Consider the following 23,939-nt stretch of genomic DNA (forward strand, 5'->3'; position numbering starts at 1 on the left):
TATTATTATTATTATTATTAAAACTAATCTTAATTAGGTATTTATAAGGACAGTTAGGTAACTTAAGCAGATGGCATACCAGATCTAGAATCTGGAGACACTCATCTTCTTAATTTCAGGAAAACCCCCACAAAGGGGTCATGAAGACCTGGACAAGACTGAAAACTATTCAACAACAACAAAAGTTTTATAATCAACCAAAAAAAGTGTTCTTAACAGAATCAACCTTTTCAATTAGTCAACACTGGATAGGTATTAAATCTAATACAATATTAGTAGAATAATCACAGAAAGTCATCCAGCGCTCCTCATACTTTAACAAATTCAATAAAAACATTATATTTGTATGTTCAGTTTTAAAATCTGGTTAAAACTGAAAGTTTAGCTTAACCTACTTGATAATAAGAAAATAAGCATTTTTAAATACCTACTGGGCAAGGCACTATGATAAGCAATGGTAATACAAATACAAAAAAAAAAGATAGTTTCTGCCCTCAAGGAACTTGCAGTCTGATCAGAGAATGTAACACAAAGAAGGAAGCTGAGAAGTGAAGGATCCATTGGTACTCTAATGGGGGAATGCTGTCATAGTCTAGAAAGTAGGATGGATACAAGATGGGAGGGGAATGCGGAGTCTGGTCAATCTGGGACTCTCTTCAAAATAGAAGCCTGGCAGGAGCTCATCAATAGGAGAAGGGGGCTGGCATGGGGGATAGATGTCAGGATGAGGGGGTTCCAGACACAGAAGATTTCTAGAGTGAAATTATATTTCATAGAACCACAGATTCAAAGTAGGAAATGACACTCTGGGATCAACTAGGACAGGGATTTCTATGACCAATGACTATTAATTTGCTTTTTAGAAACAATGCAGGGCCTGGAGTCAGAAAAATCTGAGTTCAAATGTGACCTCAAATACTTACTAGATGTGTGACCCTAGGTAAACCCCTTAGCCTATCTCAGTTTTCTTATCTGTAAAAGGGTACAATAATAGCACCCAGGTAGTAGTAAACATCAAATGAGATAAAATATTTATATGTAAAGTGCTTAATAAAAGCTTATTTTTTTCCTATGTTTCATTGTAACAGGTTTTCTTTTCTCACTGTATTATGTAATTGGATGTATTTAGAGAGACATTATTCTGAGAAGGGATCCTTCATCAGATTAAAAAAAGGATCTGTGACCCAAAAGATGCTCATTGGTCCAGCCCAACATTTTCATTTATAAATGATGAAATGGAGGCCTACAAAATGAAGGCCGCACAGGCAAAAGAAGCAGTAGGATCAAGATCTAAATCTGAGTCTTCTAACTATAAATATAATAGTCTAAGTCCTCAATATATGACACTCTTAATAACAGCAAAAAGTTAGAAAAAAAAATCTGTCTTTACTCTGTTTTCAATGCTCAAGATACTTTTTTTTAAGGTGAACATTTCATTCCATAGGGGAAATTTTATTCTTCTCTCAAAATGTCTTCTGAATTTTAAGGTTTCCAAGTTTAAGAATGGTCTTAGGTATTTTTTCTTATGCTTGTTCTTTCTATTATAAATCACACATGAATCAGTTGAGTAGAACCCACCCATCTCACCAATTATGAAAGGTACACTCCTATGGTGAACACCCACCCTTGTAACTGGCCCCAGACCCAAATTAGCAACTTATTATGTCCTACTCTCAAATGCTCCCACCACACCAGGAAAGCTTGTGAAAATAAATAAATAAATAAACAAACAAACAAACAAACAAACAAATAAATAAATAAAATTAGATGGATAGATTCCTTTTCTAAAACATACCAAATGAATTGAGACAAACATCTAAGCAAACAAGCCTCATCTTCTCATCCTTTAATGCCAACCTGAAACTGGCTCTGTCCTGAAATGAGTCATTACTAATGAAGAAAAATATTTAAGCAGCACTGGCCCATTCCTATAACCTGGACTTGGTGTTTGGATCAGATAAACAAGGAGCAAGATCATAGCTATTCCTTACAAAACAGAAAAACAATTCTGGAACATTATAGAAGGAGCCACAATGTTGGAAGCTTAGAAATAATGATACCCATGACTTAAATTGGGCTAGCACTGGTGTGATCCAAATATCTATTAAGTACTGAGTACACAATACTATAGCAGACTCAGAGGGAAACAAAAGCACAAAACATTTTTTTAAAAAGTCCCTGACTGGGGCAGCTAGGTGGCATAGTAGATAGAGCACCTGCCCTGAAGTGAGGAGGACCTGAGTTCAAATTTGACTTCAGACACTTAATAATTACCTAGCTGTGTGACCTTAGGCAAGTCACTTAACCCCATTGCCCTGCCAAAAAAAAACTTAAAAAAAAAACCCCTGACCTTGGGAAGTCAGGAATGATTTGCATGAACTGATGCTGAGTGAGATGAGCAGAACCAGAAGAACAATGTAATCCTAATAGCAAATGGGAGTGATGATTAACCTTAATGGATTTGCTCATTCCAACAGTGCAACAATCAGACACAATTTTGGGGTATCTGCAATGGTATCCAAAGAAATAAATGTGGAGTTTGAACAAAGACCAAAGACTATTACCTTTAATTAAAAAAAAACCTGGAATCTTATTATGTGATTTTGCTATTTTTATACTTTATATTTCTTCCTTACAAATATGACTTCTTTCTCATCACATTCAACTTAGATCAATGTATGCCATGGAAACAATGTAAAGACTAGCAGACTGCCTTCTGTGGGGGTTGAGAGGAGGGAAGCAAGATTAGGGGGAAAATTGTAAAATTCAAAATAACTAAAATCTTTCTTTTATGAAAAAAAAAAGTCCCTGACCTCAAGGAGTTCTATTGGCTAATTTAAAGGGGGTACAGATGTGATGTAGCAAGGGATAAGAAAAGGCAACTCAAGAACCATGCTTGTTTGAGGTGCATTTATGAATAGTGAAAAGACTTTTATAACTAGATTCATGAAGAAATGAACCAGAAATATATGCAATATCTACAATAATGAAAAGGAAAAGAAAAATAAAGTTGAATGCTAAATAATTGTAATAACCAATCCTGGCCCTGAATAAGAGAAAAAGAAGCACTTCTTTCTTTTACTTAGAAGTAGGAGACTTTAAGTATAAAATGATGCACACATACTATCAAACCTGTGCTTGTCTGGTTGGTTTTGATTAAAAATAATTTTTTTACAAAGGTTGGCTCATTTTGGGTGCAAGGGATAGGAATAACTAGAAGTTACTGTGTCGGAAAAAAGATATAAATAAAACTTATTGTTTGAGATATTCCCTATATCTAAACATATTTAGAGAATAAAGGGTGAAAGGAAGAGAAGAGATACCCTTGAGTGCTATATTTATCTCAGATTCACCAATAATTTGGAATAAAAAAGAGAGCTACAATGATGGATCAGCCCAAATGATGAAGTAAAAATATTCTAAATTTTTCCTTCTTTCCTGCCCTCTATACCACCTGTACAATAGTCTCAGCTCAACTTAGCCTGCCTCAAGAAGAGATATAATACAGACCTCCTTTCTTCGATGAGGTGAGGTGCTATGGGTATGGAGCACTACATATAATGTTGGACTCAGTTGATACATTGGTTATTTTTGCAGAACCATTTATTTCTCCATTTTTCTTTGTTATAAGGAATAGTTCTCTGGGGCAGGGAGGGGGCAAAGATACACTGGGAAATAAAGATATCAGAAAAACAAAAAATAGCAATAAAAGTTTAAATTTTTAAAAAATTAAAACCTTTCCCTCTCCCTTAATCATAATAGCATCTTCAGCAAAAGAAATTATTGATTTGATGAGCCCATATCTTTATAATCCTTATCGTTAATCCTCCCAGAATTTTCCAGGGACCCATGGCTCACTTGGACCTCCTCCAAAGGTTTTGGCTTCAATAACAGCCATTCAAATACGGTTATTCACAATATGCTAATGAGGCCAACATAAAACTTACATCACTTAACCCCTCCCTTTCCTTGTGAGATCTAACCTGTGCAGGTTAAAAGAGATGAGCCAAACATTCGCTGCTGCAATTATTGTTTGTCTGAATCACTGCCAGCTCCAAATACACATGTAAGTTGACTGGTTTTGCACAAACGTATGTCATATACAAAAACAGAAGCAGCTTCTCATCTTCATGCTCAACTGGCTCCTGGCCCTTATGCTTCCTTCTATCAATATAAAAGTATTAATCATTAACAATTTATACTCCTTAAGTGCCCCACATAGGGCTATAGGATTTGAAGGCTATAGGAGTTGAAAAGAGCCTTTAAGGTTGGTCCAGTCTCTACATTTTACAGATAAGAAAACTGAAGTCCAAGAAAGTTAAGTAATTAACTAGCTCAAGGTCAAAGACTTTATCCTATGGCAGCATTAAAACTCAGGTCTCCTGCCACCAAATCCTCCATCTTTTAAGAACCCAGGGAAACAGTTGAACATTTCCCTTCTGCAAATGAAGAAACTAGAGTATGAAGCAAGGCAGAACACTGGAAAGAAAGCAAATTCAGGCTCAGAAAGGGTTCCTCAATTGTCATCTGTGTGACCTGGAGAAATGGCCTCTATAGGCCTCAATTTCCTTATCTGTAAGGTGAAGGTATTCAAGCAGGTGAGTTCTAAGATGGTAATCTGCAACTCTATATCTGTGATTCTATGTCCTTAAAAAGAAGACAAAGAAATGTATAAAAGTGATCAATTAATCACTAAAAGGAAGCTATAAGGTCTAACACTTTCATTTTACCAATGCAAAAAATAATCCAGAAAGGGAGATGTTTTTTCAAGGTAAGAGAGGTAACAAGTGGACAACACAGACAACAATTTGCACTCCCCAAATCACTGACACCCCAATCTACCTATGGAAGAGAGGAAGTGTGTTTCATCATCAGTTATCTGGAACAAATCAGAGATACTGTGTCTAATCTGAATTCTGATGCCTTTTAGTCCTGCTTTTCATTTAGATTATCAGGATCATTGTTTATGTTGTTCTCCTGGTTCTGTTTTCTTTGCTACTATCAAGTTTTCAAAAGTCTCCCCATGTTTGTCTGAACTTCTCATTTTCATCATTTCTTACAGGTTTCATTTCCCTGACAGCCCAATAATATTTCATAGCATCCACATACCACAAATTAGTTTGGTCATTCATTTCAACAATTCTGCAAGCATTTTATTAAGCAACTATCTGCTAGTCACTGTGCTAGAAATGAGGAAACTTATTTGAAAGATGGAAAGTTATCTCTAGCCTCAAGGATATAGGTACAATCTATTGACCCAATTAAAGGCTATTCATTTTGTATTCAGTTTTCTGCTGCTGAAAAAATCTTAAAGATTTTTCCAGGAGCAGCTAGGTGGTCCAGTGGATAGAGCACTGGCCCTGGAGTCAGGAGTACCTGAGTTCACATCCAACCTCAGACACTTAATAATTACGTAGCTGTGCAGCCTCGGGAAAGCCACTTAACCCCATTGCCTTGCAAAAAAAAAAAAAAAACTAAAATAAACAAACAAACAAATAAATAAATAAAATATTTATATAATAAAAAGAATTAAAAAAAAAAGATTTTTCCACCAACAATCTCCTTGGAAGCTAGGCACCATTCCTGGGGTCATGAAGCCCTGAGTTTAAAGATAGCCTCACATACCTTCTAGTTGTGTGGTCACTTAACCACTACTTGCTTCAGTTCCCTCATTTATAAAATGGGCATAATAATAGTATCTACTTTCCTGGGTTATTGTGAAGAACGAATAGATAATATATATATAAAGGCATAGTGCCAGCACTTAGACAACACTATACATCTTAGTTATTATGAGCATCATTATCATCATCATCCTTGTGGAGCACTGCCCATTTTCTGCAAATTCCAAAGTTGGGTTTAACAATGATTTACATTCCTAGGAAAACTAACAAGATTTCTTGTTTGGGTTATGCAGTCAGGATTTCAGAATTTAGGCCATAATATTTTAGGGTCAGTGGAACATAAAATTCCACTTTTCAGGAAATCTATTGATCTTATTTGTACATAGTTCTTTGCATGTTATCTCTTCCATTAGACTGAGGTCAGGGACTATTTTTACCTTACTTTGTATTCCCAGTACTTAGCATATTTGCCCATATATATAACAGAAGCTTAATAAATGTTTACTAAGTGAATTGTTGTCTTCCTTATTAGAATGGGAGCTCCTTGGGTTACTGTCTGGTATACAGTAAGCATTTAATAAAGGTTTGACTTGATATGAGAGGCAGTGTGGTGTTCTGGGGAGAAGGCTATCCATAGAATTAGGAAGACCTGGTTCAAGATCTGCCTCTGACACCTAACAGACTGTCTGACCATATTTGTCTGAATTCCTTATATCAAACCTAAAACTCAAGTTTCAAAAAATAATTAAAGGGACAGGGAGTAAAAGTATGCATAGATTAGATCCTTCCTTAACAGTGACTCATTCTCACCTAGTCAACATTAAAGTGATCCCTCAGCTTGGGATTCAAAAGGCATTTCTCCTCAAGGGCAGAGGGGAAGGAAGAGGTGTGGGATTTCCAAACTTGCACACACATAGGATCATCTAGGAGGATCAGGTGAGCAAATCCCACAGAACTAGCTGCCAACTACTGTAAAAGAAGCAAGCTCTGATGAGCTCCAGTTCATCCTCTCCAGTCATCAGCTTTTAATTTTTCTCTAGGAGTCGGTGAGGTTAGGCTAAAGGGATCTGGGCAAATTTATGCTATTTCAGGGTCATGAGGCACAACATAAAAAATACTGCTCCTGTCTAGGTGGTCTGAATTTCTGATTTTAATTAGCCCAGTGTTGACAGCATATTCACTATCAATTTTTGGTTGCAGTTTTGTTTTCAGAATTAAAATTAAAATCAAGGGCAAATGAGATAATATATGAAGTAATATGTAAATGTAAGTTATTAAAGCTAAAGAGCAACATGTAAAACTTGCCTGTGATATACTGAAAATGACAACTTATATTTGGCAGATACCAACAAGAGAAGGAATATGGAAAAAGGCTTATCTTCTTCAGGAATATATGACTTAAATTTTAATTCTAAATAAGAGTATAAAAAAGAAACATATACATAGATGGACATAAGAGGCAACATGAAAACACAGATACAAGTCCTACTTCCTAGTAGTACCTATTAACTTGGTGACCACAACACACCACATAGCCTCTGAGTGTCCTAGACCACTCTAGAAGACTATATGTAATAGAAAGAGTTGCTGATCTGCATTGTGAAGGGAATTTCCACAGTGGTTGCTTCCTCACTCTGATGAAATCTCAGGTCTGGACAAAAAACACCATTGAAACCTCTTACTCATGACCACTTCCTCTAGGTGTAATAGAACACTGAATTTCAAGGAAGACCTGAATTCAAATCCCAACCTTCCCACAGATGCCTCAGTTGGCAAAATAATGAGCAGCTCTTTCTCAAAAAAGAATTGTAACACCAACTCAGGAGAAATTTAAAATGTAAGCCTGGTACATTTTTCTTTTCAATAACAGTCAAAAAGACCCTTATGGTTTGCAAAGAATTTTGCATTTATCATTTCATTTGATTCTCCCAGAAATCCTGTAAGTACTATTCCTGTTTTACAGATGGGGAAACTAAAGTAAAGTGACTTTCTCAGTTACACAGTCAGTAAATATCCAAAGCAGGTTATGAATTCAGGCCTTCCTGACCCTACGTTCAATACTCTTATCTACTGTGAACAGTACAGACAAAAACCCACTATCAAAGATGATTGGAAGACACTTGTAGAACTGCATAAGTCTCTATAAAAAGGCTACTGCTAAGAATTGTAGGATCACAGGATTTCAAGAAAAACAAACATTTATAAAACACCTACTATGTGCTAAGCATTTTGCAAGTATCATCTCATTTGAGAGGGTCACTTGATCCTCAAAACAAACCTGGAAGAAAGATGGCTATTATTATCTCCATTTTTCAACTTAGGAAACTGAGGCAAATAGAAGTTTCATCATGTGATTTATCCAAGATCTTACAGGTTATATTGGAGGCTAGATTTGAATTCCTGACTCCTAGCTGCCTCTGGAAATCTAATACTTTCAAATATTAAAAGAAATTGAGGTTCAGAAATACAGGACCCTCAAACTCCAAATGGATCTTTACACTCACTACCTCACAATCCTTTTTAGACACTTTTTCTGTTTTCCTTAGTACTCTACAAACTAACACTCACAAAGAATCAAGACAATTCTTAATTCTTTACACCGAGCTCTACCTTCTAGTCAAATATAAGTAAATGGAAAGTTGTTATGAGGCCAAGAAATGGGTACTATACTCTAAATAAAATGACATTACTAATAACAAATTATTGTCCACAATAATCATTTTTAAAATCGTTTTCAGTAGATTATAAAAAAGGGTAAAAAAAATTCCCTGGGATAACCCAGTATTTTAAGGTCCTAACTATTTCTCCAATACCTACAAATTAGAAGAATCAAAAAATTTAATTATATCATTCATGCATTTTGCTGGATTTTTTTCTATTTTTCTTTTTTCTGTTTTCTAAAAAAGAATTCTTTGTTATAAGGGACAGTTTCTGGGAGGAGGAAGGAATAAAGTGAGAAACAGATAAAGTTGAAGCAAAAGATATCAATAAAGGATGATTTTTATAACTAAAATAATCTAATTACCTTATTTGATTCTAATACACTCCAATAATAATGAAAAATTCAATAGTACAAATGAATTTTTTCTTGTTGCAAATGATTACTTAAATAGAATGACTATCCCTAAAAAATTATTCATACTTTTCCCAGCAAAATCCAAGCCTCTGATGGGTACCTATGACTAAGTGACATTACATAGCTATATGTGTAGAATACTAATGCTAATATTCTAATTTACAGGAAAAAAACAAAATTTAATTATAAATTTTTTTAAATCTTATCATTTAAGGAGAAAAGAAATCTATTAAGTTAAAACACTTTCATTTGAAAAGAACAAAATATTAAGAAAAGAATTGCTACCTGAAATGAAAATATTAAATCCTGAGTTCTAGATACCAGGGCTGGAAGACACAGGGTCTGTTTCTTCGTGATTAGTTGAGGGAGGGAAAGCTTCCAAGTCTCCTACCTCAATTCATATCTGAAGAGGAAAGAAGAACTCCAACCAGATTCTGTGGCTATCCTTACAGCAATGAGAGGGTGTGGTGCAGATACTCTGCATAATAACAGTAATAATACCATATACTTATGTAGCAGATATAAAGATTTCATGAGATCACAAGATACAAAAGGGAGCTTAAGATATCTAATCCAATGGATTCTTCAATGAGAATCATGGAAGAAAGAGAGTAAAGAAGAGGTGATGGGAGGAAACAAAAAAGGAAATTTAAAGTTCCAAGGAGTAAAGGTTTCTGGTCTTTCTATGCTTCCAGTTCAGGTTCAATAGGAACAAGGAAGTCAAGGTTTGAGAAAAAATAAAATAAAGTTTGTCACACCCTCTTCATAATTGTTCTACTTTGAGGTCTGAAGAGGGAAAGGAAGCTTTTTTTTCAGGAAATACTTTGGATGCAGTTTTGATCTATTCTTCTTTGAAATGGGTGTGGGAGAGGTATCAAGTTGACAAACACAATATTTCTTTAACTTTGAAAGAAAGTTTGAAAACTTTGCTTTTCTATTATTTTAATTCAGCCTACACATTTCTCATATGAAGGTACTAGACTTACTTATGATATCCCCAGGGAAAAAAAGAATCTAAAACTGAACAGAGTTGAAGGAGGAAAGAACAAATCCAGGAAAGATGGTTAAGAAACTGATTACTGAACTTATTCCTAAAGGGAATATATTCCTACATGGCAAAATTTAATATTTGATCACAGTTATAAGAATCAGACACTGTTCTGTTTTAAAAGAATTTTTTAAAAATTAAGTTTGGAATTATGTCAAATTATTCTCTTATGTATCCCCACCCTTTATGTTCTGGCCTCCTCAAAAATCTTCAGTCACTCCTGATTGCCTCCCTACCTTCCTTCAGAGTACCTCTCTAGTGCCAGTTCCTGAAATAGGCCTTTCCTCAAGCTCCCAGTTTTTAGTTAGCACTCTCTTAATCTTGAAATTACTTATTACCTTTCCATATAACTGGTACTTACTTGGCTAGATGGCTTATTTTCCCAATAGAATATCTCTGTAGCTTCAGAATCTATCATAGTGACATACACAATACTTAATCCATGTCTATTGAATTCAAATAATCTCTTCTCTTCAACTATAAGTCTTGATTTGGGGAAATTTATCTCTTTTTTCTAAGAGAAAGGAATTTGTTCAATTGTTTAAAATTTCCTCATTAGAAACTAGGGATCTTTTAAAAAAATCCTTCCATCTCAACTTGTGCCATCTGAATATATCCCATTTTGGAGATACCTCCAACACCAGTCTTATGATCTTTATCTAGAGAACCCAATCATCACAAAGAACAATTAAAAAGATGAAGGTACACACCCATTTTAAAAACAGTAACTTGATGAGAGCATGAAACTTAAGTTCTCTCCATTCTAAATCCTGGGTTTCCTGTTCTTCACTTGGCTCTGGACTCTCAGGAAGATAAAACCCTGCCTTTTAAAAACAATCAATGCATTAGAACTGTAGGACCCAGAACTGGAAGGGTAATGTGAAAAGTGTTTGATCTGTAGTCAGAGGCCTAAGGTTTGGAAAGTCTCAGATTTTCCTTCAAGGAAGGCAGGGATTTCTAAAGATCAGGAAAAGAGGGAATATATTTCTATCATAGGGGCTAGTTTGTGCAAAGATCCAGATTTGAAAATGGAATCGAGAGGAAGAAGAGTTTACAGGGTATTTGACTATAATGGAACTTGAGGAAAGGGGAGTACTGTGAGGTGCAACTAGAAAAGTAAATAGGGATCATTCTATCAAAGGTTGGAGTGTTTTTATTCTATCCTAGAGGGGAATAGATTTCCATGGAAGTAGGAAGAATGGTGATAAGAGGAAAATTTGACATAATCCCAAACTTAATTTTTATTAAAAATCTAAGGATGGCAAAACTTTGAGAAAGTCACTATCTCTATGGGTTTCACTTTCCTCATTATTAAAATGAAAGAATTGGTTGTGATGACTCCTAATGTCCCTTCTGCTCTTCTCATTTTCTGAAGAAGTCAACAGCCTTTGTTGGCTTCCCTTCCTTCCAATTCCCCCAACACCAGACGCTTCCAAATAGGTTAATTCTCAAACCCTATGAAATGAAGAGACTACACATTTCAGGACAACTATCAAAGATATAACAAAGATCTGAATATTTTTAAAATGCACATCAACCAAATGAATTCTTAGATATCAGTATAAATACAATATGACCAGCTGAGAAATGTAGTTCTTGCCGGAGTTATAGATGAACCTGCAAGAGGACTGATTAAGAAGTAATTTATTTTTTAAAAGTAAACAAACTGAAAGGCTTGCAAACAATGAATGGTGAGATTCCAGCCAAGAAGTAATAAAAAGCTTGAATAAGTGAGTCAGTAACCCCCTGAGACAACACTAGTTGTAGTCTTATTAGGAATAGAGATGACAAAATGAGTATTCTGTTAATGAGATTTAAATTACAACAGATCATTTAGGAGAAGCTACCCCAATAATGCAACCCCTTGCAGTAGGAACTATAAGCCAGTAAATAACACCAGCTGTTTCAGTCCTCAGCATCCCCAAAGACAGAAAACTGAGCTTGTCTTACCAGGAAGATAGTGCAAGTCTGTCTCTGAATTAAATCCTTTAATGGAAATCTAGGGCCACAAACAACATAGTGTAGGTTGAAGAAGCATGTCTTAGGGGATTCATCCTGGCCAGAGAAGAGAAAAACTCATTGAAAGACACTGTGCTGGCAAACTGCTGTTCATTTATACAACTATGGTCTAAAATCATAAAGAGTTCATCAATCTCATGAAAACACACACACACACACACACACACACACACACACACACCTTTTAAATGTCATCCTACTACTAAGAAAAAGTGTTTTAGCACAAAAATCATGAAGCTTTATATTGCCAGGTATATCCCAGGTATATTAATTCTAGTATTATTGCAATGAACTTATTATTAATCACCATCTGTTTCACTAGTCAAAATAAATGAACACAGTCTCTAACCATTTTGAACCTTTGAGCCAGCCATTCCAATCATGGCCAAATAGTTTTGGGGCAGGATAAAAGGTCCATATGAAACTAATTATTCAAAGAAACACTCTTTTGAGGTAGCAAAAGAGGGGAATGGTTGAACAAACTGAACTATATGGAATATTACTGTACCTTAAGAAATAATAAACCTAAGGACTTCAAAAACTATGAGATGTCACAAAAAAGACATAATATCGATTTAGAACTGAAAGGGATCTTGGAGGTCATTTGACCCAAACCCTTCATTTAATAAATGAGGAAACTGAGGTTCAAGGAAATTAAATGATCTCCCCAAAATTACAACAGACACTAGGATGCAAACTGAAGAATCAAAAGTAAGACAAAAATAAGCACCATGAAAATAACATAAATAACAAATAAAAGGCAGTCTAACTGATGACCTGACAGGAACAACCCCAATCATGGAGAACTGGTAACTAGATAAACCTAGTAAGAGAGATTGAGGGAGTTTGGAGCTTTGGATGTAAATACAATACATACAGTCAGGTGTAGTCACTATCAGTTGGTTTTAATTAAATGGGTTTTTTCCATTTCAAAGGATTCAAAGGAGATTGAAAGAGGTAAATAACTGAGGTAAAACTGAAAAAGGAAAAAAATATTTAAAAAAAACTCCAAAGTACACTATATTAAAAAAGTTCCCTAATTTTCATTTTTTAGTTTTCTAATTCACATATAGAACATGGGACTTTTGTTACTACTAATAGAATACAAGCTCTCCTTTACTGCTGAAGTCCTGATATTGGCAAAATTTAATTTTACAAAATAGAGCAAAATTCTCCTGGCACCTCATAAATGCTTAATAAATGTCTAATTAACCACTCAGGTGGTGGCTAATGAAAATGAACAAAGAATGTCTAAGGAATAAGCATTTTAGGAGCTCTCTCCAAGCTGCATGACACGAGATTAGAACTTCTGCTGTTGTTTTTGGCTCTTTTGAAAAACTAGTTGTGTGACACTGGGCAAGTCATTTACCTTTCAGAGTCTCCATTTACTTCATGTAAAGAATGGAGGATTAGACGGCTGCCCCTCTCAAGTCTACTGGCTGCCTATCATACTAGATAGATTTTTTTTTCCAATTTGTAAACAGAATAAAACTTTAAATATATTTGAGTTGGAAGAATGAGGGTATTTCTTTTTTTTAATTTATTTTTATTAAAGATATTGAGTTTTACAACCCCCCCATCTTACTTCTCTCCCCCCCCCACGGAAAGCAGTCTTTACTTTGTTTCCATGTTGTACCTTGATCCAAATTGAGTGTGATGAGAGAGAAATCATATCCTTAAAGAAGAGACAAGAAGTCTAAGAGGTAACAAGATCAGACAATAAGATATCTGTTTTATTTTCCTAAATTAAAGGGAATAGTCCTTGAGCTTTGTTCAAACTCCACAGTGCCTTGTCTAGATACAGACGGCACTCTTCTTTGCAGACAGCCCAAAATTGTTCCTGATTGTTGCACTGATGGAATGAGGGAGTCCTTCAAGGTTGATCATCACTGAATGAGGGTATTTCAACAGTCTCAGTAAGCCTGGACTGGCACTATAAAAATCACTGGAGGTCATCACCTGGTGTCCCCAGATTTGTCAAGCTCTCTTCTGGGTGACTTGACCATCTGATGTTTAAAAGTCAGAATAGATTGCCTCTATTATGCCACTAATGTTAATTATATTAATAGATCTTAATATTAAGCCTCTAAATTATCAATAAGATGAAAGCTTCTGGAGGTCAGAAACTATTTTGTCATTTGGTTTTTGTACCTCCTGCCTAATAAATGCAAGCTAAACTGAATTATCAGCTTACTTATCATATTTGGAGACTAAAAACTTTTTTTTACGTATTTGACCCACAATCCTGTCTTCAAAGAAGAAAAGACATGAAGGGGAACATCCTCAAATACACGTCATATTTTCACTTCTTTACTTATATGACAATAATAATACAAGGGGTCCCCAAAAGTCTTAATGCTATTCAAGCTTAAGACTGCAGTAAGACTTTTGGGGACACCTGTATAACTCACATTTACCAAGCACTCTAAGGTTTGCAAACACACATTTTTTTTTCTCATTTAGTCACACAATCCACAATCTTTTAAGAGGTGGATTCTACAGGGCTATCATCAAGTTATAGGCAAAAAAAAAAGAAGCTGAATCTGTGAGTTTTGGTGGCTTTGATCACAGTCACACAGCTACTGTGGAAATGGAACCAAAGTCTGTCATATGAACACATGAGGACACATTTTTTACCCATTGATAATCTTATTCCCAAATATTTTAAATTATGATGGGTTTCAATGTCTCTTGCCCTTTCTCCAAACCTCCTTAATCCTTGGACTTGATCCTCTAGCCTCCTACACAACTCAGGGTCAATTATTATTTTGCCAAAGGGAAAAAGGATTCAATTAATACCTCTCTGACTGAATGAGGTAATCATTCCTCAAGAAGCTCTACACAACACCTTTGGAATTCAAAACAGTGTGGCTTTTAAGTCAAAGAGTTTCTCTTCCAGTATAAAAGATGAAAGCATTTCTCTTTCATTGATCAGATGGCCATACAATGTGGCTATCTTCATCTCCCCCCCCCCCCCCCAAGCTTTAATCGCTGCTACATAGCCATGGATGGAACTGTGCCCCGGATTTATGCTGACCAAGCATGGCAGGCACTTAATTCTTTAATCAGGTAGTCATCTAAGGGAGGAGCTCAAAGAGTCTGAAAGTAGTCCAACCACATTTCCTGATACAGGAGTAACTTAAAACTGTCTTTCGGGAAAGAAAGAGTTCATATCGTGGGAAGAATGCATTCCAACCTCAAAGTGATTATTGCTGCTATTCTTAAGCAACAGAGAAATAAGAGTTCCATTTTGTGTCTGGGTTTTGAAGCTGTGGAAGAAGTATTATTTGATGACAAAGACAGCTGACTTGGGTGGCAGAGGAAGAGAAAGACATCAGTGGAAAGGGAACTGGATTGGACATCAGAGGACCAGAGGTTCAAATCCTGACTCTTCCAAGTACTTATAGCTTAATTTTCTCATCTGGAAAATAAGGAGATGAAAAATATGATCTCTTCAAGATCTATGATCCTAGAAAGAAGGAAAGAAAAGTCTAAAAGAGGAACCATAAGAGAAAAGAGTACTATCTCAGCATTTTTTCCTCCTGAAAATTATTAATCAGTCAATAAACATTTATTTAGCTCTTATAACCCTAAGTTTTGTGGATATAATGAAAGTTCCTGCCCTCAAAGAGCTTACAGTCTAATGGAGTGGATCATATATAAATAATTAGGTCATACAAATGGAAAAGGAAATGGGATGGGGGGATGGGAAGTACCTGGGGGGATGGGAAGTACCTAAGAGCAGACTAGTTTACTTCCAAAACTTCAAATTGATTAATTCTATTTTTAACCTTCCCAATCACATCTTCCATTCAAGCATTAACATCCAAATGAACCATTCAGCACCAGAATGGACACATTTCCCTCTGAAATTGAAAGTGGAATTTTCTGGGTTTTTTTAAAGAGGGACAATGTATCAAGAAAAAAAAATTTCCAAAAATTTTAACTACAGGAATGGAAGCAAAGAAGAATAAATAAATGAAGGAAAAGCAAAACAATGAAGAGAATAAGTTTAGTATTTTTCTTCCCTTCCAAAAAATCTGTATTTTTACATTGAAAATAACTCTTTGGTCCTACAAGATCTTGTTTTTAATCCATAAAACAATGTGACTGCTTGTTTTTCTTTCCCCTTTAGAGGCACTATTTTTAAAAAATTCATAACACAGGATGTACCTAGGTCAACTATGAATTCAGAAAAAAATAGTTTAAAAGTCAAACAACATAAGCAATACCCTTCATCCTCTTTACTGTTCACAAGAAAGGAAGAAAATCCACTTCAAGAATTAGAAAGGAATTTTCCAAGCAGAAACAACTTAGAAAAAGAGGACAAGGAATAACAGAAATGCCATATTTTTCATACAGCAACTCACGTTTCTCAAGAAGTGTTATTCCTTTGAGACTTGGATTCCTTCTGAACTGTGTGCCTGCTACTACTCTGCTAAACTAATACCACGTGGAAAATTTCTGATATAGATAAAACTGCAGGACAGGGCTTGGCAGTTACAAGTTGTAATCAGAAGGGTTCAAGAACTAATGTAGAGGAGATAACAACCAAACATGTATTTTACTGCAACAGTTTAAACTTTTCTTTTTCTTTTTCTTTTTTTTGAGTCGAGGAAGCCAAAAACTTCTGTAGAAATTTAGGCTTCACCATGATATGCACTCTGCAAGAATTTTGTTTTAAATTTTGGAAACAAAAGATTTTTCTGTGATTGAACAGGAAAACTGCTTTTAACAGAAAAAAAAAATCCAAGCAAAATAAGGGAGATACACAGTCCGTTTCCAATTATCTAGCAGCAAGTTTCTACATACTTCTTCTACTAGTCTATATTTAAATTACATTTAAAGATAAAAATGTTTAAACAAAAGATAAACTGGTCTTAGTTGGTTTGAGTTCATAATTTTTTAATTCAGATATCTTCAATTAGAATATATGATGGAATATATATATACAAATCTATATGAAATTCTTATATCATTTAAGGATATTAAATAAGATAGTGTATATAAATGATTTGCAAACCTTAAAGAAATTTATGATATTCTCCTCACTAAGTTTTTCACTTCTACATTCACCTCAAACTCGTATTTTTTTGTTTAGGTTTTTGCAAGGCAATTGGGGTTAAGTGGCTTGCCTAAGGCCACACAGCTAGGTAACTATTGTCTGAGACCAGATTTGAACTCAGGTACTCCTAACTCCAGGACCAGTGCTTTATCTACTGTGCCACCTAGCCTCCCCTCAAACTTGTATTTAAAAAAAAACCCTAACAAAACCCTATTCATATCCAACCTTCTGACTTCTATAATTTCATAGGATTAATTAGAACTGGAAGAAAATGTAGGAATCATCACCATCTTCATTTTAAAAAATAATGTAAGGATATACAGTCAAGAGTAAAGCAATCTCCCCTTTCAAGACAACATATAAAAATATGTCTATATATAATACTAAAGGAAGATACTAACAGCCCACTCCTTCATTTTAAAGGGGGAGGGGACTGAAAATCTCTTAATAAAAGAGTAAATCAATCTTACATATCAAATGAATAAACAAACAAAAAAGTGGCTAGTATAATTGTCTATTTCTTAATGTATGTAATGGAAGGGAACAGTAGCATAGGGTTAATAAAAATAATGGCTAAATAAATACTTAGTTGCAAGAATTGGATAAACCAAGACTTGAGAGACACAGAAATGAGGCAGGGGTCCAAGGTCAAACAGCCAAGTACCATTTGACCTATACTTGGTTGATATAACCAGAAGACCTTAAACTTTCTACCAAACTGCTCTGTGTCTTAATGCAATCCAGTGGTATTCTCATTTCTTCCTTAAATGACATTTGCAACCAGGCTAAAATGGCTTCCAAAGTCCAGAATAAGACACCAGGGCAGCCAGCCCTGGTCCTTCCTGGATTAAACTCAGAAGCAACGAATCAAAGCCTCCTTTATTCTGACTCCACAGCACACTACGTTCTCTCTCCTCTCTGGTTGTCAACTAACAGCTTTGCCCAAATGAATTATTTCTTTAAAAAACAGGCATGGAGAAATCTTAAACCCCACAAATCCTTCAGAATTCTCACAGCCCAGGTGACCAAACAAAGTTTATTTTGTTTTTGCTTGTTTGCCCTTTTTTTATTCCTTCCCAATTTGTTACAGAAAATTCACTTGGTGTCAAGTTTCAACCTGGAGAGAGAGGTCAGGGCAGATATACAGACTCCTGATAGGACAGGTTCACAATTGATGTCCAACCTCAGTACAGAAAAAGAAACAGGTTTTAAAATTCCACATGACTATGAGAATGAAAATGGATTTTACTAAGCCAGTTCCAGTCCCACAGTTGCAATTATCTATTCAGTATCAACTTCAAATTCAATGTCTTTAAAAAAAAAACCAAACAACTGAATGACTCCTATTCTTCCTGATTTTCCAAATTTCACAGGATTTTAAGATTTCATTAGAGGAAATCTTCAAGTAAGCTATCTCTCTGTTTTACCTAATTCTTACAGATTAAATGAATTGCCAAAAATTAACTTTTGACTGGGAAGCTATACAGGAATCTTCCAAGTCCATACTGAAAGCTCTACCCACTCTTTCTGTAATGTATTTCTGTACTATCATTTTCTATTCTGATCATGCCCACCAAGAACACTCCCTGAAAGAGACTAACCCAGTCTCAAATAACTCCATTCAATTCAATCTTACACAACAAGTATATAATTTTTTTTTAATCAGCTACTGTCCTCAAAGAGGCTGCATTCTTCTGGGGGCTGAGGAACACAGACATTTAAGTATAAACAAGATTATTTCAGAAAGGAGAAGGCATTAACAGCTAGAAAGGATCAGTCTCTCTATAGAAGGTAGAACATATCTTGAAGGAAACTAGTTCTGGGAGGCAGTAATATTGATGGAATACAATAAAGTCATGATGGACAGCCATGGAAAACTGGACTTGAAATGATGAGGAGCAATGAAGTAAATAAAGTCACTCTTCTGTACTGTTAGGATAGTTATTTTTTTGAACCACTTATTTGGCAATTGCCAAATTGTCTTGTGAAATCTCTTTTATGTTTTGTTCCAACTGTTATTTAATTCCTATATTACTTAAATGTTCATGAATTTATGCCTCATCTATCTAACAAGATTTGTTGTTGTTGGGGCAGCTACATAGCGCAGTGGATAAAGCACCTGCCCTGGAGTCAGGAGTACCTGGGTTCAAATCTGGTCTCAGACACTTAATAATTACCTAGCTGTGTGGCCTTGGGCAAGCTACTTAACCCCATTTGCCTTGCAAAAACTTAAAAAAAAAAAAGATTTGTTGTTGTTGTTCAGTCCTGTCGGACTCTTTGTGACCTCATTTGGGTTTTTTTTTTTTGACTGATACTGGAATAGTTTCTCATTTCTTTCTCCAGCTCTTTTATAATTGAGGAAAATAAGGCAAACTGTCCAAGGTGACACTCTGCTAGTGTCTAAGATGAGATTTGAACTCAGGTCTTCCTGATTCCAGGTCCTACTTTCTAGCCACAGCACCACCTACTGTACTCCTAAATAGATTCCAAGGCAAGGACTTGGGTCTTTTCAAAAGAACCCAAGTGGAAACAGTGAATAGAGGACTGGGACTGGAATAAGGAAGACCTGGATTGTGTGACCTAGGGCAAATCATTTAATCTCTTATTTTTCTCAGTTTTTCCATTTGTAAAATAGGAATAACAGGAACCTACCTCCTAGGGTGTGGTGAGAACAAAATGAGATAATTATTAGCAAAGCTAATAAGTAAAAAATAGCTTAAAAGTAAAACTTACAACTCTATATAAATGTTATTATTATTATGGGGTCCCCATAAGTCCCTTCAGTTAAATATCTGTTGGATTTTTTCTCCATCATAGTCTATCCAAATATTCAAATGACATCAGGTTTCTTCAGCTTCAAAAGTCAAATATACTCAGCACCCCTTATGTGTTACAACAAAAGCCAACAAGAAAAATGTACAATACTGAAGTACAGAAATAATGGAATTTAAATCAAGAGATCATTCAGTCTACCCTCTTAACAATGGTACAACTGAGGCTGATTAAGATTAAATTGTCTAATATAATGGCAGAACTATAGTCATAGGTGTTAAAAAAATATAAGACTGACAATATTGATTACTTTTTTTAAAAAATGAAAATAACATATAAGTATATTGATAGTAGTGTCTTTTGAGTGTTACACTGGGGGTGATATTTGAGGGTTAGACTAGGGAATGTCCTCCCCAACCCCACCCCACCCCCTTGCTGGAGAGGAAGGGAGAGGATGTCTTGGACTGGACCTTTGACATGGGGAACTCCCAATACAGACAGAAGTCAACTTATCTATTAATTTGCAGCCTTAGACAGTTGGGGAATAGGAGTAGGGGAATGAGTCCAAAAGATGAAATAATATCACCAAGATCACAGAATTAGCATGTGTCTGAGGCAAAACTCAGGTAGGCCTTTCTCTTTCTGGTCCTCTGTATCCATTAAGCCAAGACAAGGGTTGTTTTAATTTTAATATTTTTATCTCTAAGAGTCAGCACAGTGGCTTATGTGATATATGTTCCATAAATATTTGCTAACAATGACCTTAGGAACAGTCAATTCACCTCCGAGTCTCAGTTTCCTTATCTTCAAAATGGGAATAAAAATACCTCTTAACTCAAGTTTCTGTGGTAAAATAAAACTTTTCTTCCCTATAAATTGAGGACTATATAAATGTGAGTTATTATTGTCTATGTGGTGAATTTCAATGTAGACCAAGGGTTGGATTTTGTTTCGTTTTTTATTTCAGCTTTTAAAATTGGTTTAAGTTAGTTTATTCTTTAAGTGTCCATTCCAGAAACCTCTTGTGGCAAAACACACACACTGAAAACACCAGTTCAGCTGTCAGCTCTATTACCCAAGTATGATTGTAACGGCTCCTACTGGCATAGTCACTGAGAGACAGGAGTTTCCAAGAATTTCATTGAATTAAAGTACTATAAATTTAATTACTGCTTTCAATCCTCAACAAACATAATCACCCATAACCATCAAATGTTCAGAAACAACCTAATTGATAAAGCTTAACAAAAACTTGCAATATCACAAATGGTATTTTGATTGGCAAAAAATAGTCTTTAAAAGAAAAATGACTAAAACAACAGCACTGCTCTACAAATAGCACACCAAACTAAAAAAGCTTCCAAAAGCTAGTCCATGATCTCAAAATGCCAACTTTCAGATGTGAGGATCTGGCAAATTTTATATGAGATTTTGGGTAATTTATCCTTAACCTCAGGAAGCAGAATATAGTCTGTTCCAAAAAAAAAAAAAGTCTGACAATTACATAAGGCTTTAGAGTTTGCAAAACTCTTTAATAGCAATAACAACAGAACTTCTTATGTGCCAGACACTGTGTTGTTATACTTTCAGTGTCCATTTACAAGTATTATCTCATTGGATCCTCAGAACAAACTTGGGAGGTAAATTCTATTATTATTCCCATTTTATAGAAATTGAAGCAGAGGTTAAGTGACCAATGTCACACAGCTAGTGTCTGAGGCAGTTTGTGAATTCAGGCACTAAACTACCTTCACATATTTTTATCTCAAGTATGCCCCAATTATCACACCATTAGGCAATTATCACCATGCCCACTGTACAAATAGGGAAGTTGAGGTTTAGAGGTTAAGTGACTAGCCCCAGATCACACAGCTGTTAAATGCCAGGGACTAGATTCAAACCCACACTTCAGAGTTTAACCTACAGAACCAGATAGCCACTGAAAAGTAAAGAGAAAATAAGACAACTAGAAAATTAATATAAAGTAACATGAACTGCTTTCTGATAGTTACAGTTTCCTCGATAGTAAAATGAGCTCAGGTTGAATGGTTTCTATGTTTCCCCTTCCAGAGACTTTGACTTATGACTTATGAGTCTTAAAATAGTACTTTTTAAATTAATAATTCACTTTATGGCTCCCATCGATTATAATCAAGGGTTAAAGAATCTCTTGAATGCTAATGGCAAAATCAAATTTGAAGCTCATGAGGGAAGAGAGAAAAATGGAGCTGCCAGACACCCCTCCCTGGCATCCCAAATAGGGGCTTTAAAAACAAACAGACAATACAGTGGGAGTCCAAGGATACTTCTTAAACCTTTGCAGGGCTGGTATGTGGTCAAGCACCAGGTGTCAGACATGTGCCCCTCCCCTCTTCCCCCCCAACACCCCCCCCCAGGATATTTCTGTTTTCAGGCATACTCCCTGGGCTCAGACAAATTTGACAGCTGCTATGCAGACAGAACCCAAGCTGGGTGCCCAATATAAACCCCAAGAAGTGGCTTGGACCCCATTCTTGGACCAACTGTCAGTGAGCAGGTCTCTGGATCCTGGAGCCAGAAGTGAATCCCTCCCCCCCACCCCACCCCCACTGTGAGTCCACACCTGCCAAAGCGCTGACAGTTGGTACTAGGAGGCAAGGTATCCAGGAGGACTCCTCTGCAGGTGGCCAAGACTAACCTCCAAAGTGCAGACTTAAATATTACCTTACCCAGAATTTAAAGACCTGTTCAAAACATCATGCATGCTCTCAAACAGGATTACATGATGAGAAGGTGCCAAACTCAGAGGACTGGAAAACTCCTTCCATCTGGAGTCAGGGGACCTACATTTGAATTCTGACTCTGATAACTCCGTCTAGTCAGATCACTGAGAATCATTTAGGGCTGAAATAGAGATTGTAGCACCCACTGAGGTCAGCCTTCTCATCAACAGATGAGGAAACTGAAGCAGAGGAAAATCAAATTACTTGAAATACTTTGAAACAATAGTGGTGAGATTAGAATTCTGATCCTCTGATATTCTCTGATATCCTCTTGGGGTTTTACTTTCTTCTTCTGTAAAATGAGAGATTTGGAGATGTTCCCTAGAATGCCCCCCATTCTTTTTATAAACTTTTAAAACCCTATAATAAAAACCTCTTTACATAACATCATAAAGAAAAAGGATTCTGTTGATTTATCTGAAAATAACATGGGAAAGTTTTACCCAAAACCCTCCCTGTGGAGAAGGCTAAGGTTTCATTCTTCAGAACCCTGGGTGAAGTTAATCTGTGCATGAATGTCATGGGAAGAAAGATTAAAAACAAACAAAGGTTTAATAGCCAACATAGTCAGGAATATAGTAACATGGTAAAGGAGGAATGGAGATGTTAAAGAGTTTTATCTTTTAGAAAAGCCAAGAATGGAACAAATAAGAGAAGACTTTGACCCTTGGAAAGACACAGGAATTCAAAAAAAGAAAGGAAGGAAGGAAGAATGAAGGAAGGAGAGAAAGAAAGAAAGAAAGAAAGAAAGAAAGAAAGAAAGAAAGAAAGAAAGAAAGAAAGAAAGAAAGAAAGAAAGAAAGAAAGAAAGAAGGGAGGGAGGGAGGGAGGGAGGAAGGAAGGGATAGATAGATAAATAGATAGATAGATAGATAGATAGATAGATAGATAGATAGATGGGGAAGGAGGTCTCAGCTGATTACAAGGAAAACTCTGTTTATTGAATATCACTCTTTAATTAACAAAGAAAAACAATACAAAAGGGGCTTGAATAAACCTTAGGAACACACCTCAGAATCACTTTTTCCCCTTTAAAAACAATTAAAATTACTATTTACCCTAAACATTAGTGCTCAACCCCTCTAGCAAAAACTCTGAGCTTGCTCCTCAGGGGAAGTAGAATGTAAACTCCTTGAGGGCAAGATGATTTCTTTGTCTCAGAAACCCAGACCAGCACAACACCCTGCACCGGGTATTAACTTAATGAAAGCTTACTGCATTGAAGTGTGGGTTTCCACCAGGTAGGAATCTTAAATACCAATTAGTCCAACTCTTTCATTTTACACAAAAGGCAACTGAGGCAGAAGGGAGAGGGGAGGTTAAACAGTAAGAAGAGCACACATAGTAGCTGTAATGAGAGAACTGGGATTCCATTCTAGGTTTTTGGACTCCAAATCTCTCTAGTTGACAGGTTTCTTTCCTTCACTTCCAAGCTGTCTCCACAGAAAATCAAAAGTATAAAACTGTGAACATGCAATGTTGTTCTTGCACCAGCTTACCTATAACGTCATTCAGAAAGCCAGAATGTTCCTTTTAAATTTTTTTTTTTTTTTTTTTTGCTGCTATTGTGGTA

General features: G+C 35.8%; 1 protein-coding gene and 1 long non-coding RNA gene across 5 annotated transcripts in view; both read right to left on the reverse strand.

Moving 5' to 3' along the window:
* The window catches only part of GAB1 (GRB2 associated binding protein 1), a 177,372-nt gene that overhangs the window by 147,690 nt on the left and 5,743 nt on the right, over positions 1 to 23,939 (reverse strand). The window lies entirely within an intron of this gene.
* LOC141517833 (uncharacterized) lies at positions 25 to 21,971 on the reverse strand. The gene is made up of 2 exons (XR_012477005.1): positions 16,138 to 21,971; positions 25 to 11,803 (listed from the first exon to the last, which is right to left on the reverse strand). It is a non-coding gene; the product is annotated as an uncharacterized LOC141517833 (long non-coding RNA).

The sequence above is a fragment of the Macrotis lagotis genome, chromosome 3 (assembly GCF_037893015.1).
Source record: "Macrotis lagotis isolate mMagLag1 chromosome 3, bilby.v1.9.chrom.fasta, whole genome shotgun sequence".
NCBI lineage: Eukaryota > Metazoa > Chordata > Mammalia > Peramelemorphia > Peramelidae > Macrotis > Macrotis lagotis.